This window comes from Sciurus vulgaris (genome assembly GCF_902686455.1).
Source record: "Sciurus vulgaris genome assembly, chromosome: 2".
Taxonomy (NCBI): domain Eukaryota; kingdom Metazoa; phylum Chordata; class Mammalia; order Rodentia; family Sciuridae; genus Sciurus; species Sciurus vulgaris.
In genome coordinates, this window is record NC_136462.1 from 21,100,949 (window position 1) to 21,110,662 (window position 9,714).

At 39.1% G+C, this 9,714-nt stretch overlaps 1 pseudogene across 1 annotated transcript; it reads left to right on the forward strand.

The window, feature by feature from the left end:
• Window positions 1-7,866: 7,866 nt before the first annotated feature.
• Window positions 7,867-9,497, forward strand: LOC306653526 (elongation factor 1-alpha 1-like; annotated as a pseudogene). Its single transcript has one exon. The product of its transcript is annotated as an elongation factor 1-alpha 1-like (transcript).
• Window positions 9,498-9,714: the final 217 nt, after the last annotated feature.

Here is a 9,714-nt window from a genome sequence, read left to right on the forward strand (position 1 = left end):
TTCCATATGTTTGTTGATTGCTTGTAGATCTTCTTCTGTGAAGTGTCTATTCATTTCCTTAGCCCATTTGTCGACTGGATTATTTGATTTCTTGGAGTAGAGTTTTTTGAGTTCTTTATAGATTCTGGAGATTAGTGCTCTATCTGAAGTATGATTGGCAAAGATATTCTCCCACTCTGTAGGCTCTTTCTTCACATTACTGATAGTTTCCTTTGCTGAGAGAAAGCTTTTTAGTTTGAATCTATCCCAGTGGTTGATTCTAGCTTTTATTTCTTGTGCTATGGGAGTCCTGTTAAGGAAGTCTGATCCTAAACCAACAAGGTGTAAGATTTGGACCTACTTTTTCTTCTATAATCTGCAGGGTCTCTGGTCTGATTCCGAGGTCCTTAATCCATTTTGAGTTTAGTTTCGTGCATGGTGAGAGATATGGGTTTAGTTTCATTCTGTTGCATATGGATTTCCAATTCTCCCAGCACCATTTGTTGAAGAGGCTATCTTTTCTCCATTGCATATTTTTGGCACCTTTGTCTAGTATGAGAAAATTGTATTTATTTGGGTTTGTGTCCGTGTCCTCTATTCTGTACCATTGATCTACCTTTCTATTTTGGTACCAATACCATGCCGTTTTTGTTACTATTGCTTTATAGTAGAGTTGAAGATCTGGTATTGCAATACCCCCTGTTTCACTCTTCCAGCTAAGGATTGCTTTAGCTATTCTGGGTTTCTTATTCTTCCAGATGAATTTCATAATTGCTTGCTCTATTTCTGTAAGGTACGTCATTGGGATTGTAATTGGAATTGCATTGAAGTTGTATAGCAATTTAGGTAGTATGGCCATTTTGACAATATTAATTCTTCCTATCCAAGAACATGGAAGATCTTTCCATCTTCTAAGGTGTTCTTTAATTTCTTTCTTTAGTGTTGTATAGTTCTCATTGTAGAGGTCTTTCACCTCTTTTGTGAGATTGATTCCCAAGTATTTTATTTTTTTTGAGGCTATTGTGAATGGGGTAGTTTTCCTAATTTCTCTTTCTGTAGATTCATCACTTATGTATAAAAATGCGTTGGATTTATGGGCATTGATCTTGTAACCTGCTACTTTACTGAATTCACTTATGAGTTCTAAGAGTTTTCTGGTGGAATTTCCAGGTTCCTCTAAATATATAATCATGTCATCAGCGAACAGGGATAGTTTGAGTTCTTCTTTTCCAATTCGTATCCCTTTCATTTCTTTGGTTTGTCTGATTACTCTGGCCAGAGTCTCAAGAACGATGTTGAATAGAAGTGGTGAAAGAGGGCATCCCTGCCTTGTTCCAGTTTTTAGGGGGAATGCTTTCAGTTTTTCACCATTTAGAATGATATTAGCCGTGGGCTTAGCATAGATGGCCTTTACAATGTTAAGGAATGTTCCCACTATCCCTATTTTTTCTAGTGTTTTGAGCATGAAGGGGTGCTGTATTTTATCAAATGCTTTTTCTGCATCTATTGAAATAATCATGTGATTCTTGACTTTAAGTCTATTAATATGGTGAATTACGTTTATTGATTTCCTGATGTTGAACCAACCTTGCATCTGTGGGATGAAACCCACTTGATCATGGTGCACTATCTTTTTAATATGTTTTTGTATGCGATTTGCTAAAATTTTGTTGAGAATTTTTGCATCAATGTTCATTAAGGATATTGGTCTGAAATTTTCTTTCCTTGATGAGTCTCTGTCTGGTTTAGGTATCAGTGTGATATTGGCTTCATAGAATGAGTTTGGGAGGGTTCACTCCTCTTCTATTTTATGGAATACTTTGAGAAGTATTGGAATGAGCTCTTCTTTAAAGGTTTTGTAGAACTCGGCTGAGAACCCATCTGGTACCGGACTTTTCTTTGTTGGTAGGTTTTTGATGACTTCTTCTATTTCAGTACTTGAAATTGGTCTATTTAAATGGTTTATGTCCTCCTCGTTCAGTTTAGGCAATTCATATGTCTCTAGAAACCTGTTGATGTCTTCGAAATTTTCTATTTTGTTGGAGTATAGATTTTCAAAATAGCTTCTAATTATGTTTTGTATTTCAATCCTGTCTGTTGTGATATTTCCTTGTTCATTCTGAATTTTAGTGATTTGGGTTTTCTCTCGTCTTCTCTTTGTTAGTGTGGCTAAAGGTTTATCAATTTTGTTTATTTTTTCGAAGAACCAACAGTTTATTTTGTCAATTTTTTGTATTGTTTCTTTGTTTCAATTTCATTGATTTCAGCTCTGAGTTTAACTATTTCCTGTCTTCTACTACTTTTGGTGCTGGTCTGTTCTTCTTTTTCTAGGGCTTTGAGCTGTAGTGTTAGGTCGTTTATTTGTTGAGTTTTACTTCTTTTAGTAAATGCGCTCCATGAAATAAATTTCCCTCCACGTACTGCTTTCATAGTGTCCCAGAGATTTTGATATGATGTTTCTTTGTTCTCATTTACCTCTAAGAACTTTTTAATTTCCTTCCTAATATCTTCTGTTATCCATTCATCATATAATAGCATATTGTTTAATCTCCAGATGTTGGAATAGTTTCTGTGTTTTACTCTTTCATTTATTTCTAACTTCAATCCATTATGATCTGATAGAATACATGCTAGTGTCTCTATCTTCTTGTATTTGCTAACATTAGCTTTGTGGCATAATATATGGTCTATTTTAGAGAAGGATCCATGTGCTGCTGAGAAGAAAGTGTATTCGCTCTTGGTTGGATGGTATATTCTGTAAATGTCCGTTAAGTCTAAATTATTGATTGTGTTATTGAGATCTATGGTTTCTTTGTTCAATTTTTGTCTGGAAGATCAGTCCAGTGGTGAGAGAGGCGTGTTAAAATCACCTAGTATTATTGTGTTATGGTCTATTTGGTTTTTGAAATTGAGAAGGATTTGTTTGACATACATGGATGAGCCACTGTTTGGGGCATAAATGTTTATGATTGTTATATCTTGCTGATTTATTCTTCCCTTAAGCAGTATGAAATGTCCTTCTTTATCCCTTCTGACTAACTTTGGCTTGAAGTCCACATTATCGGATGAGGATGGATACTCCAGCTTTTTTGCTGAGTCCATGTGCATGGTATGTTTTTCCCCATTCTTTCACCTTTAGTCTATGGGTATCTTTTTCTATGAGGTGAGTCTCTTGCAGGCAACATATTGTTGGATCTTTCTTTTTAATCCAATCTGCCAGTCTATGTCTTTTGATTGATGAATTCAGGCCATTAACATTCAGGGTTATTATAGAGATATGATTTGGTTTCCCGGTCATTTGGCTCATTTTTAAATTTTATTTATTTATTTGTTTGACACAACTTGTTTCCTCCTTTAATTGACAATTCCTTTAGGATAATTCCTCCCTTTGCTGATTTGCTTCTTTGTTTTTCATCTCTTCCTCATGGAATATTTTGCTGAGAATGTTCTGTAATGCTGGCTTTCTTTTTGTAAATTCTTTTAGCTTTTGTTTATCATGGAAGGATTTTATTTCATCGTCAAATTTGAAGGTAAGTTTTGCTGGGTATAAGATTCTTGGTTGGCATCCATTTTCTTTCAGGGCTTGAAAAATGTTGTTCCAGGCCCTTCTAGCTTTTAGGGTCTGGATTGAAAAATCTGCTGATATCTGTATTGGTTTCCCCCTGAATGTAATTTGGTTCTTTTCTCTCACAGCCTTTAAAATTCTGTCTTTATTTTGTATGTTATGTATTTTCATTATAATGTGCCTTAGTGTTGGTCTGTTGTAATTTTGTGTATTTGGAGTCCTATAAGCCTCTTGAATTTGATTTTCCATTTCATTCTTCAGATTTGGGAAATTTTCTGATATTATTTCATTGAATAAATTGTTCATTCCTTTGGCTTGTTTCTCTAGGCCTTCCTCAATCCCAATAATTCTTAAATTTGGCCTTTTCATGATATTCCATAGTTCTTGTAGATTCTGTTCATGATTTCTTACCATCTTCTCTATTTGTTCAACTTTGTTTTCAGGGTTAAATATTTTGTCTTCAATGTCTGAGGTTATGTTTTCCAGGTGTTCTATCCTATTGGATATGCTTTCTATGGAGTTCTTAATTTGGTTTATTGTTTCCTTCATGTCAAGGATTTCTGTTTGTTTTTTTTTCAATATCTCTAACTCTTTATTAAAATGATCTTTTGCTTCCTGTATTTGCTCTTTTAACTGTCGATTGGTGCGATCATTCAATGCTTGCATTTATCTTTCATCTCATCGTTTGCTTCTCTGATCATTTTAATTGTGTACACTCTGAACTCCTTTTCTGTCATTTCTTCTGCCATGCTGTCATTGGGTTTTATTGATGTAACATCTAGATTTGTTTGCAGCATTTTCTTTCCTTGTTTTCTCATATTGTTCAGGTATCAGTGGACCGCTGAGATATTGCAGATTTCCTCTATTGACTTACAATGTCCCTGAAGATTTCTATATATATCCCCCCTTAGCCTTCAGTAGGCTGAAGTCTTGGAGGAAGTTGATAATATGGTGCTCCACAAGGAAGCTGCCTCTCTAGGAGTGGTGGCCTTCAGGTGGGATATAATCCCTGCTAGTGGGCAGAGGTGTCTGCACTTGTTGACCAATGGTCATCCAAAGGGGACCTAGGCTGTGGGCTGAGGCAAGGCCTGTTTGGGCCTGAGTCTCTGGTTTTACCGTCCTTGTGGGGAAACCTCACCCAGCAGGGAAGACTCACCTGGTGGGGAGGTCTCACTGGTCAGTTCCCTCCTAGAGGTTCCCCTCAATTTACAGCTACCGCCTGGGCTGGGCTGCCTTCCTCTGCAAAGTTCCCAGGGGCCCGGCCCTACCTCCTGGGCCTGGGAGCCTCACCCTTCGCAGATGAATCTCCTTAGGCTGCACCTGCTCAGAGAATCTGCCCGCAGGCCTGGAACCTTTGCTCCGCCCTAAGCCTGTCTCTTTGCGGGTCCTCTACCAAGAAGCCTCCTAGATCCTGGGACCCTGCTCTGCACCTAATCGCCTGGCTATGCGGCCCCTCCTCTGAGCAGCCACCTTGGGCCCCGTACAATCGCTCTGAGTCCCAGAGACCCGCCACTCACCTCTTCCTCCAGACAGCCGCCCAGTATTCTGGTGCGGTCACTAGGAGTCCAAGAAACTCACTGCGCGCCTCCACCTCCCACCAACCACCCGTAGCCCTGGGCAATCAATCACTCCGAGTCGAAGTGACCCTCCCCGTTCCTCCTCCTTCTCCAGATAACCCCCTGGGTGTTCAGGAGCGGTTGCTCTGAGTGGCTCTGAATCCACGTGACCCGCTACACGGGTCCTCTGGGCAACCGCCTGGAGCTCTGGTGCGGCCACTCAAGACCAAGTGACCCACCATGCTTCTCCTCCAGGCAGCCCCCTGTGTTCAGGAGCTGTCACTTTAAGTCCAAACAACTCACCACTCGCCTTCTCCTCTGAGCAGCTGCCTGGAGCGCTAATGCAGTCACTGCGAGTCCAAACGACTTGCCGCGCTCCTCCTCCTCCTCCTCCTACTCCTCCGGGCAGGCCCCGGGGTTCAGAAGTGGTCTGAGTCCAAACAGCTCGCCACGCAGCCCCTTCTCTGGCAACCGCCTGTAGCTCTGGTGTAGTCACCCCGAATCCAAGCGGCCACGTTCCTCCTCCTCCTCCTCCTCAGTGCAGGCCCCGGTGTCCTGAGTCCACACAGCTGTCCTCGCCACTCCTCCGCTGGGCAGCTGCCGGAGCCCCAGTCATAAGTTACCTCTTGTAAAAAATAATGAATTCTGTTTTTGAAAGCCACCATTAGGAATGTGAATTTCAATCTAGTGACTTAAAGGGATATGCACAATATAGTAAAAATATGTATTCTTCCAGGAACCAGTAAAAGTGTCTAACAACACTGGTCAACAGAGAAGTTAAAACTGAAATTACAATGAGTTATTATTCATTTACCATTGCTTTTAAAACATGAAAATACCAAGTTTGGGTTATACAAAGCAATCAGGAGTCTCATGCAATATTGGTGAGAGTGTACAATATGTAACACTTTTGAAAAATAGTTTGTTATTTACTTAAAATAGAGGTAGGTGTGTACATATTCTAAGGCATATCGCTTCTACATACTTACTCAGGAGTAATTAAAAATGTGTTCAAATACAATTATACAAGCATGTTCATTATGACTTTTCTTATAACTGCAAATGTTGGAAATACCAAAATATCCATCATTAGAAAAATAATTAAAAACTGTGTACATTTATATAATAGATTACTTTCCAGAAATTAAAAAGGTGATACTAATACAGATATGGAAATACAGATATCTCAAGTATAGTCCTTTAAACAAAGTCAGACATGGCAGAAAAAATTATGTAGCATATGATTTCATTTTTAAGAAATTCTAAAGCAGATAGAATAAATTATGACAATAGAACAAAAAATATGGTTGATTTTGGCTAGTGAAGAGATAGGATGGGGCATGAGGAAACTTTCCAATACAGGACATGTTCTATAACTCCACTGAGATAGCATATATAGATATTGTTTGACTCATCACACTGAAAATTAGAAATCTGTGTATTTTATTATTTGAAAATTATACCTCAGTAAGCATTATTAATATTTGATACACTCCCTTTTTTCTTCATATTTTTGTTTTTTATCTCTTGCTTTATTTATAAATTGCAACAGAGTGAAAATACCAATGGCAACAGGAAACAGGAAATTTCTCTCATTGGAAATCTATTAGAATTCAAGGCCAGGGCTGGGGCCATATTTGAATGATAGAACACTTGCTTAGCATGCAAGAGGCCCTGGGTTCAACCCACAGCACCACTAAAAATCAAACAGAAAAGGTCAAAGTCATAATGAAATACAGGTTAGCAATATGTTGAGGTTATTTTGATAGACCTCCATGAATTGCAAAGTTTGAAAAGTTCCGAAAATATATTTTAATCAAATTTAAATGTTACATCAGTAATTAGTTATCATGGTAATAAAAACAGATGATTAACAAAAACGTTAATGCCTGAAAACTTTTTTACATATATAGTATAATTTGCTATCAAACACAAAATGAAATGAATAGAAAAAAATCTCATTATTCACAAAGGGGAAATACGGTTAATCACTGATTTATAAATGAAACAATGTACAAAGAAGATGTGTTATTCAGCTTTTTGCCTCAATGGCCACAATACCTGGCAGGAACAACTTAAAGGAAGAAAAAAATGTATTTTGACTCACAGTTTGAGGTGTCCGTCTATGGTCATCCAACTTTATTGCTCTGGGACCAAGATGAGGCAGAACATCATGGCAGAAAGGTGTGATGCAGGAAAGCAACTCATCTCACTTCATCCTGGAAGTAGAAAGAAGGAGAGGAAGGTGCCAAGAGTAGATAGAGTCCAAGGTCACATCTTTAGTCCTACTTCCTCCAGCCACAACGCCCTCCTGCCTAGAGTTACCAATGTAAAGTTCATTCAAATCACTAATCCACCAATCACATTGATCCACTTATGAAGTTACATCTCTCATAATCCTACCATTTCACCTTGAATGCTGGGTTACCAAACCCAATGCCTATTTGGGAGACATTTTTAGATCCAAACCAGAACACAGGAAAACAGTTCCACTCAAAATTGCATGGTTACCATGTAATAGAACTGAAACTAAATTCAAACACTTTAGCATTTCTTTCTGTTTTTAAGTGGTCTGTTATTTGAACTACTCAGATAAATTAATGCATTTAAGTCACAGTTATATTATTTATGTCTCTTCCAGAAAGAAACGATCTGAGCTGAGTCCAGGAATGATAAGGGTGGTCAAAAGTACTTTTAAAGCTTTTTCCCAATGGGTTTGCCACCAGAACACAGGTGTAGTGAAAACCACCACTAAATCAAAGCCAAATGGGAAAAGAAAAGTCTCATATCAACATCGTTGTCATCGGACACGTAGATTCAGGCAAGTCTACCACTACTGGTCATCTGAGCTACAAATGTGGTGGGATCGACAAAAGGACCATTGAAAAATTTGAGAAGGAAGCTGCTGAGATGGGAAAGGGCTCATTCAAGTATGCCTAGGTCTTGGATAAACTGAAAGCTGAGTGTGAGCGTAGTATCACCATTGACATCTCCCTGTGGAAATTTGAGACCAGCAAGTATTATGTGACTATCATTGATGCCCCAGGACATAGAGACTTCATCAAAAGCATGATTACAGGCACATCTCAGGCTGACTGTGCTGTCCTGATTGTCGCTGCTGGTGTTGGTGAATTTGAAGCTCATATCTCCAAGAATGGGCAGACCCGTGAGCACGCCCTTCTGGCTTATACACTGAAACAACTAATTGTTGGTGTTAACCAAATGGATTCCACTGAGCCACCCTACAGTCAGAAGAGAGATGAGGAAATCGTTAAGGAAGTCAGTACCTACATTAAGAAAATTGGCTACAACCCTGACACAGTAGCATTTGTGCCAATTTCTGGTTGGAATGGTGACAACATGTTGGAACCAAGTGCTAATATGCCTTGGTTCAAAGGATGGAAAGTCATCTGTAAAGATGGCAGTGCCAGTGGAACCACACTGCTTGAAGCTTTAGATTGCATCCTGCCACCAACTCGTCCAACTGACAAGCCTTTGTGTCTCTCCCTCCAGGATGTCTATGAAATCGGCGGTATTGGTACTGTCCCTGTGGGCCGAGTGGAGACTGGAGTTCTCAAGCCTGGCATGGTGGTCACCTTTGCTCCAGTCAATGTCGCAACTGAAGTAAATTCTGTTGAAATGCACCCTGAAGCTCTGAGTGAAGCTCTTCCTGGAGATGATGTGGGCTTTAATGTCAAGAACGAGTCCATCAAAGATGTTCGTCATGGCAATGTTGCTGGTGACAGCAAAAACGACTCACCAATGGAAGCAGCTAGTTTGACTGCTCAGGTGATTATCCTGAACCATTCCAGGCCAAATCAGTGCTGGATATGCCCCTGTACTGGATTGTCACACAGCTCACATCGCTTGCAAGTTTGCTGAACTGAAAGAAAAGATTGATCACCATGCTGGTAAGAAGCTGGAAGATGGTCCTAAATTCTTGAAGTCTAGTGATGCTGGCATCATTGATATGGTTCCAGGAAAGCCCATGTGTGTTGAGAGCTTCTCTGACTCTCCTCCTCTGGGTCCTTTTGCTGTTCGTGATATGAGGCAGACAGTTGCTGTGGGTGTCATCAAAGCAGTGGACAAGAAGGCTGCTGGAGATGGCCAGGTCACCAAGTCTGCCCAGAAAGCTCAGAAGCCTAAATGAATATTACTCCTAACACCTGCCACCCTAGTCTTAATCAGTGGTGGAAGAACGGTCTCAGAACTGTTTGTCTCAATTGGCCATTTATGTTTAATAGTAAAAGATTGGTTAATGATAACAATGCATCGTAAAACCTTCAGAAGGAAAGGAGAATGTTTTGTGGACCATTTGTTTTTGTGTGTGTGTGGCAGTTTTAAGTTATTAGTTTTTAAAATCAGTACTTTTTAATGGAAACAACTTGACCAAAAATCTGTCACAGAATTTTGAGACCCATTAAAACAAAAGTTTAATGAGAAAAAAAAGTACTTTTAAAAAGTTATTACTTTTTGACAATCAGAAAAGATACTTTCTAGAAATAAAATTAACTATAGAGTGTGAAAAAACATGTTTAGAAACCATAGAAGGAAGTATCTTAATTTCAGAAAATGTAGAGAAACCACACACTCTCAGATATACTTAGCTTTACT